The sequence below is a fragment of the Lactuca sativa genome, chromosome 9 (genome assembly GCF_002870075.4).
Source record: "Lactuca sativa cultivar Salinas chromosome 9, Lsat_Salinas_v11, whole genome shotgun sequence".
NCBI lineage: Eukaryota > Viridiplantae > Streptophyta > Magnoliopsida > Asterales > Asteraceae > Lactuca > Lactuca sativa.
The window spans coordinates 33,288,421-33,296,561 of record NC_056631.2 but is presented as its reverse complement, the minus strand read 5'-3'; positions in this window follow the sequence as shown (position 1 = coordinate 33,296,561).

Below are 8,141 nucleotides of genomic sequence, written 5' to 3'. Positions count from 1 at the left end.
CTGTCTGGAGAATCTGAGGGTTGATTTCGCACTAAACCTGCTTCGCTTGGGAGCGAAGGATTGATGGAAGTTTGTGACAGTTGATTACACCCTTCCAGAGCATTCTACGGTGACCTGGGATAGATTTTCTAAGATGTTCAACGATGAGTTTGTACCCATGGTTGACATAGAGATAGATAGATAGATAGATAGATAGATAGATAGATAGATAGATAGAGTTTGTCCCAGGAGTTCCCGTCTCTCAAGTAGAAGACAAAGACAATTATTGAGATCATGGTTGTCAAAATCACGATCCAGATCGTAGGATCGTACGATCCTACGATCCTAGGTATGAAAAAAGATCCGGATCATAAATGGATTGTATTTAGGGTAGGATCGCAGGTAGGATCATAAGATCATAGGTAGGATCGTAGGATCGAGATCCGATCCGATCGTACCTTCCCTTTATTTATTTATTTTTTTTTTTGCAAATGAATTTTTTTTACCACTTTATGTCTTTTATCCTTTACCAATCTACCATTTATCATTTTTTATTGTCACTTATGACTAATATTTTGAAGTTTTCATAACTTTTGAACGAAAAATTAAATGTTTGAAATATTTTTCATGATTAAATATTATAAATTAAAATTATATTTTATTTTGTGGGATCTTAGGATCTCGATCCTGATCTTGCAAACCCAAAAACAATCCTAGGTAGGGTCCCGATCTTGACAATCTTGATTGAGATCACTAGGATGTTTCATGAGAGGACCTTGTTCTGTCCTGGGGACGTATCTTCTGACTCGGCACATGTGAGTCGGTATGTAAGTATTCTAAGGAGGAATATCTATGAGTTTGTGGTGAACTTCGTATCGGACATTGGTTGAGTTGCAGACCAATTCCAGGTAGAGAGAGATTGAGGTGGAGACCCATGCTAGAGAGGAGAGGGAGACCCAGGTGAAAGATAGGAGACCAGTACAGTTGTAACCGGCGACTAAGTGGTATAAACCTGCTGACTCGAGAGCTGGAGGCCAGAAGGGCCACACTTGTGGTAAGTGTGACAACGGGAATGAGGGATCCTGTCGGATAGGGACGACTTGCTACCTGTGTAGCAAGGAGGGGCATTTGGACTGGGATTGTCCCAAGGGATTTTGGGTTTTCTTCAATTGCAACCAAACAAGACATATGAGGGTCGAGTGTCCTCAACTTGCATCTAAGGCGGTTTAGACTCCGGCCCCCGTGACCCTTTGTATTACTTATGGATGGCATAGGAAGGCCGAGACACCGAGGGCTCGAGGGAGAGCATTTTAGTTGACAATAGAGGAGGCCCGAGCAGCTCCAGACGTCGTGACTAGTGTGTGTTCTTTATTATTCTGCTTATTTATTTTGTTGCTTATGTTATTGTTTATATAGGTACTTTTCTTGTGAATTCTGTACCTGCGCTTGTGTCATTTGAATCAGGTGTGCGTCAGTCTTTTGTGTCATCATCTTTTTTTTTCGTGGTTTTAGTATTGTGCTGGAGGCCTTGAGCAGGCCATCAAGAGTCTCTATACCTGATGATCTTCCGATTTTCGCTACTGACATATATTGGAATTGTGTGTTAGAGATTTTTGGTGTTGGATATCCGATAGATCTTATCCCTATTGCAATGGGAGATGTGTATGTGATCGTGGGTATGGATTGGTTGAGCCGGTTTGGGGCTCTGATTGACTGTGAGCGGAAAATGGTAACGGTTCTAGATCCTAGGGGGGAGTACTGACCATCTACGGTGAGGGTACTAGGTCAGGGTCAGCTTTATGTTCCGCCGCGAAGGCGAGGTAGAGTTTGCAACATGGGTGTATGGGCTATCTGGCATATATAGTGGATACTCTATAGGAAGAGAATGGATTGATTTCCATTTTGGATGTTCCTGTTGTATGCAATTTCCCGGATTTCTTTCCCGAGGAGTTACCGGGTGTGCCTCCTATGAGGTAAGTGGAGTTTCGGATCGATCTGACCCTGGGTGCGACGCCAATTGCCAAGGCACCGAATCGTCTTGCACCCCCTGAGATGCAGGAGCTATCCTCTCAACTTCTGGAGTTGTTAGGGAAAGGGTTTATTCAGCCGAGCAGTTCTCCTTAGGGAGAACCAATCCTTTTTTCAGGAAGAAGGATGGTTCACATCGGATGTGTATTGATTAACATGAGTTGAAAAAGATGGCGACAAAGAACCGTTATTCATTGCAGATTATTAATGATCTTTTCGATTAGTTTCAAGGGGTATCTTGGTTTTCCATGATCGATTTGAGGTCTGGCCACCATCAGATGAGAGTGCAAGAGGAGAATATTCAGAAGACGCCCTTCCGAACTAGCTGTGAGCATTATGAGTTCGTGGTGATGCCTTTTGGACTCACCAATGTGTCAGACGCATTCATGGATCTCATGAACCAAGTGTGTAGCCCTATGTTAATCGATTAGTGATTATCTTCATCGATGACATTCTGGTATATTCGAAGACCAGAGAATTAATGAGTTTTGAGCACTATAACATCCTTATGGTGCACATACAATCCTAATGCTTTGGATCTAAGTTTTCTCAAGTTATACATACAATAAAATTATCCAAAGCATGAAACTAACAACTAGCATAAAACTTTGATATTTGAAATGTAAAAACTAGTTAGATGAAGACCTCTTTGTTGTAGCTTGTAGAACTTGATCTTTCAAGAGCTTAGCACATCAAATGTGATGCCTCAAATGAGTCATAAAGACCACCAACAATGGAGGATAATGAGAGATAGGCTAGGAGGCACACAAAAATGGATAGGGTTCTTCTTGGAACTCTTAGGGACCTTTTTGGTGATGATAGGGGTTACATTTATAGTGTGGAATGTTGGGTTTTCTACGCATCAAATACACTCTAAAACTAGGCAGCGGAAAAATCGAAACAACGATATACATAGGTGTACATGCATCCTATGGATCTATGGCTTCATGCTAATTACATCAACCATAGAAAAATAAAACATAAGTAAGAAAAAATACCTCTTATGTAGCCCTTGATCTCCATGCTTGAGATCTTGAACCTCAATGAAGTTGCTTGGATGAAAGAACCCAAACCAGAATCCCTCTAATGGTATCACACCCAATGACACCAAAGAGTGGAATAAAAAATAACTAGGAGAAGGGTCAATTTCACAAACCCAAGGGGGGTTAGAAATTGTCCCTAAGAGGGGGAGGAAGAAGGGTTGGCAAATACTTCAAGCCAAGGTGCAAGGAGGAATGAAATCCCTAAGGCCCTATTTATAACGTTGGATCCCTCCTAGGGTTTAGTACTCCTTCCCATGTGGGATGGAGGCCTAACCACGAAATTTCACTCCTTTCCCATGTGGGATGGAGTGATTTTCATCCAACCCTAATTCCATAAGGTTTTGGAACATTCCTGATTAACCAACCATCGATTAATGAACATTCAACCCTTTAATTAATTAAAATGTTAATTAATTCCCAAAATATATTTCCAAAATATATTCCCAATTAGTTTCTAATTAATTATTAACCAAATAATTAATAAAATAATTTCTCCTTTATTTATTCTACTCAATTTGGGTCTTGAGGGCAACCCAAAAGGACCATGCTATTATTAGAAATATTACCAATAGTTAATGACCTTGGACACTATTCCAACATGGAATTCCTAGGGTTTCACTTGTAAACCCTAATTCACTTCCTTGGGCCTTTAATCCAATAATCCATATGATAAGCCCTTTGGACTAACTCTTCATGGACTCCTATATAAAATTAGTCCATCCTCATCAACATGGATCATTAGCCCAAACTATATGTATTACTGATTTACTTAATCAGTCCCCGTTAATTTAATCAGTCTCTTTTGATCACTAAATTAATTCTTGACCAATAACAATTAAATAATATGATTTCTCAATTAATATATTATTCTTATAATATATTAATAAATTACAAATAACCTCTTTCTCAAATATCCATCCTATCAAATTGCTCCGGTGAAGGCAACCCAAAAGGACCATGCTACTATCGGGTCAAGTACATACCAATTATAGTTATGGGCTTAGACACCTAATCCAACAGTCTCCCAATTGGATAAGTCTAATAACTATAACTGCTAATGTAACTTCAAAATCTGATTAGCAATCGTAGCTCTCAAAAGCTACTGTCGAACTCCGATCTTATCAGTAATGCGTCCTTTAGATAAGGGATCAAATATTCCTCCATTCTACAAGATATCGTATGGACTGAGACATGGACTATAATCATTCTCTCTGTCCATGTGTTGTTTCTTGATTTCCGACTTATGACGACTGACAATCAGACTACAATTGAACACATCAACTTAGTCCAGGCTTGGCCAAGCGCTTAGGGTGTCATCACTAAATCATCTAGGGGCCCATATATATAGCTTTTATCCCACTTTGGGTAAAAGGAACATATAAACTTTGACTCATATGCTAGCTCAATTTACTCATCAAATCACACACAACAATATGTTTTATAACACCAAGTTACTGGTGCGTTTACGTATCATCAATGTGCAACCGACTTGTAAACTACAACTTATATGTCTTTGTTTTAAGATCATAAGATATTATTGTCTCACAATCACTCGTTATAGAATCCATGAAGTGATTCAGATGAGCGTGGGTTTAATTCAATACTCAAATCTTATTACCGGAGTACTCATGAACATTGCAGAAAATTGTCCAATGTCTAAACACTTAGACAATCTACAGTCAGATTCATGATAGTCTTACCTCATTACTTTCTTCCAAAGTATGATTGACTGTGGATGTTTGAATAATCTTATTATTCAGGAAGTAAAACATGCAAAGAGAAACACAAGAATAATCCAATCCAATATGGTCTCAACCGTATTGATTACATATTATTTATTGTATAATGTTTTGACTAATCAACTTAATACTTGAATTAAAACACCAGTTATCCCATGCTCCAAGCATGCACCATATGTTTGCCTATGGTCCTTACCTTGTGAAATAGACCAGTTGAACACATTTCCAATGATGCTCATTTCCTAATTCCTTAATCCTTATTATAAGTGTAAGAATACAAAATTCTTGCCACTATTAGAATCTTGTCAGATCTAAACTCACATGCAATTATCCTTTTGTAATGTCAAGGCACCAAAGTCACAGAGACTTTGCCAATTATATTACAAAGCATTCTATTTGGAGATTGTTACAAGAAAACTCCATATATATGAAGTCTCACATTCAAAGTACATTCCTTTGAACATCCTTCTTGCATAAAAGTTTCTAACCTACACATAGATTCTTAATATCCAACTCCCATTATGGAAACATTTCCATAATTACCATATGACAACTCATTCTTAATAGAATCCTATATATTCATAATAATGTCAATATGATCCATTCATTTACTATACTTCCAACTGCCCATAAGTGGCCAATCCTTAGCGAACCTTAGATTGTCCTTGACAGTTGTTTAACTACTTTAGTCATATCTGGTTCTGTTCCTTTTCCCTCTTAATGCCCTAGGCATTTGGAATAGACAGAACGGTCGAATATTATAGCATATGCAATCGATCCTATACCTGAAGCATATGGAATACGATTCATAATATTTTACATAAAGACATGATGCTTGACCAGTCTTTTGCTATAATATTGCCATATATAGAATTTCTTATGTTGAACATTTTAACATGACATTTATGACCAAGTCTATTAAAATTTCAATCTAAGTTTTTAGATTCAAAATGAAGTATGATTGCCTCTCCCTTAAATTCTTCTATAGCGAAAGAGCTTTTCAAACTTTGCAACTTTGCAAATCAAACTTTGTTTCCTATAAATAGCATCGTCAACTCGCAACACCTATCATAATGATTATGTTTCCACTAGCACAATAATTATGTCCTTACTAGCATAACACCTATGCTCTTGCTAGCTTTGACATGTACCCAGAAATCTGCTGGACTTCTAGAAATCAATACTTATTGACTTTCTTACTAAAGTTCAGATTTATGATACAACATGCTTCGATAAGACTTTATATGGGCTTCTCAAACTCATACACCTTTGCTTATATAGCTCATATGTTTGTTTGTCTAAACTATTTTAGAACTTACAACAGTGAGTCCCGAATGTTCAGACTATTTTCCATTTCTCACAATTTGAACTATGAAGAGGGATGGCGTAATCATAATCGAATTTGAGAATGCAATTAACACAACTACTATTTCTTTAAATCTACTTACTGAAAGCATTTCCTCACAATCCTTTTATGAAGCGGATAGAAACCTTTTCCACTTAGATTTTATGGTGCGTGTGCTCCTATCCATGTGACTTTGTCATAACCATAATCACAAGACAAGGTTTGTGACAAATATGAACTCATGTGGACTGAACTTGTTCAATCTTGATTTCTTGCCATTTGGTAGCACAAGGGCCTACCATTGCTTATAATTTATTGAGCAGCTCACCCACACTGATCAATGTACTTTCACTGATCAAGGTACTTTGCTTTATGCGATCAAACGAGGACTCATAGAACTCAAATGCATAGTCAACTTAATTGTAATGGCACAGAAACAAGAATATGTCAACACGATAGGTTACGAACCTCAAGTCGTGTGCTACTGATAAACAATAGGTTTATTCTTGATTAGTTCTTGAATCTATTCAAGATCATTAAGACTCCCACTGACCTCTTGACATATAAGATTCTCTTGCCAAGAAACATTCCTTGACAAACAAATATTCAAGAGTTAGTGCGGGCTCTTACCAAGAAAACACTTCATTTAATTGGTCTTAGTTGGTGTTTGTTTTAGCCAAAACATCACAACTACCAATTCCAAATGTGCATGAGCAAGAAAACTTTTATATTCCACATTTCATGATGTGTTGTAAACCTACTTAGGATATGTTACTCATAACTCTAAGACTCGATTTTGGAACAAAGTATGACTCACCCTTTTGATTTTAACCATTTTAACAATTCCCGATACCTCTCCTTAGTCATATAAGGTATCCTTAGAAGATCAATTGTGACATGGTTCCATAATCTTTAGGACGATCATTAAACATGATACTAAAGTACTCTCCTTTCCTTTCAGATTGGAGAACACTTTCTGCCTAATTGATTCTTTTTATTCGTTCTCCTATACTTTGAAACTTTTCAAGGTATTAGAATTATACTTAAACTTGTAAGTATAACCATATTTACTTATACATTAGTAAATCATGATGAATAGCCTTTATCATTCTTTGTGGTGGATTTGACGTGTACACATCAAAGTGTACTAGATCCTTTAGTCCTTCACTTGACTCATATACATATGCGAACAAGGAATTAGTCTCAATTTTCCCAAGTACCAAGATTTTCATACATCATATAATTCAAATCACATGATTCCAAGTTTATGTCTAATGAAACTTGGCCGATGAGAGTCTTTCCTTACTTAGAAAATTACAACACTACCACAATCGATATAACTAAGAATGAAACATTTTCAGCATTGCTAGCAATAGAAACATATAAACAACAATTTTCACAAATGCCATTGCAAGGAAATATAAAATAAGACAAAATCAAAAATTTTCTTTTCTTTATAAAATGCAGAAAACTTGTCCTTACAATGCAAATACAAATGAAAATTATGTTACTTAATATTCCTAAGCAATATATTATAACTCCTAAGTAGTAGCTCAAAAATCTAATCATTGACCCATGCGATCGAAATTCATCTCTTCACGATCAGACTCAACTCACTCTTCCTTTAAGCTTCTTTTCTTTTCTTCGATCCTACAAAACATCAAAATGCAATCTTATCACATCATATATTAAGAATCTATAAACATGAACTTAATAGAGTTAGATAGTGGACTACTTAGTGTAGATTCATACATTTTGACTTTACCATCCTTGTGATCTTTCAGGTAGATGCGGCAGCTTCGCATCCAATTCCCCTTCTCTTGACAATAGAAACAAACAAACTCTTTTGGAATGGAACATAGGACAATCTCAGACTTAGCCTTTCTCTTTACCATTTGGTCAAACAGTTTGACCTTGACCGATCCCTTTCCATTGGGAAGAGAAAACTTTTCTGGACTTCCAATGTTGCCATTGTCAATGTCCATGGTAGTTTGGGAGATTGATCTT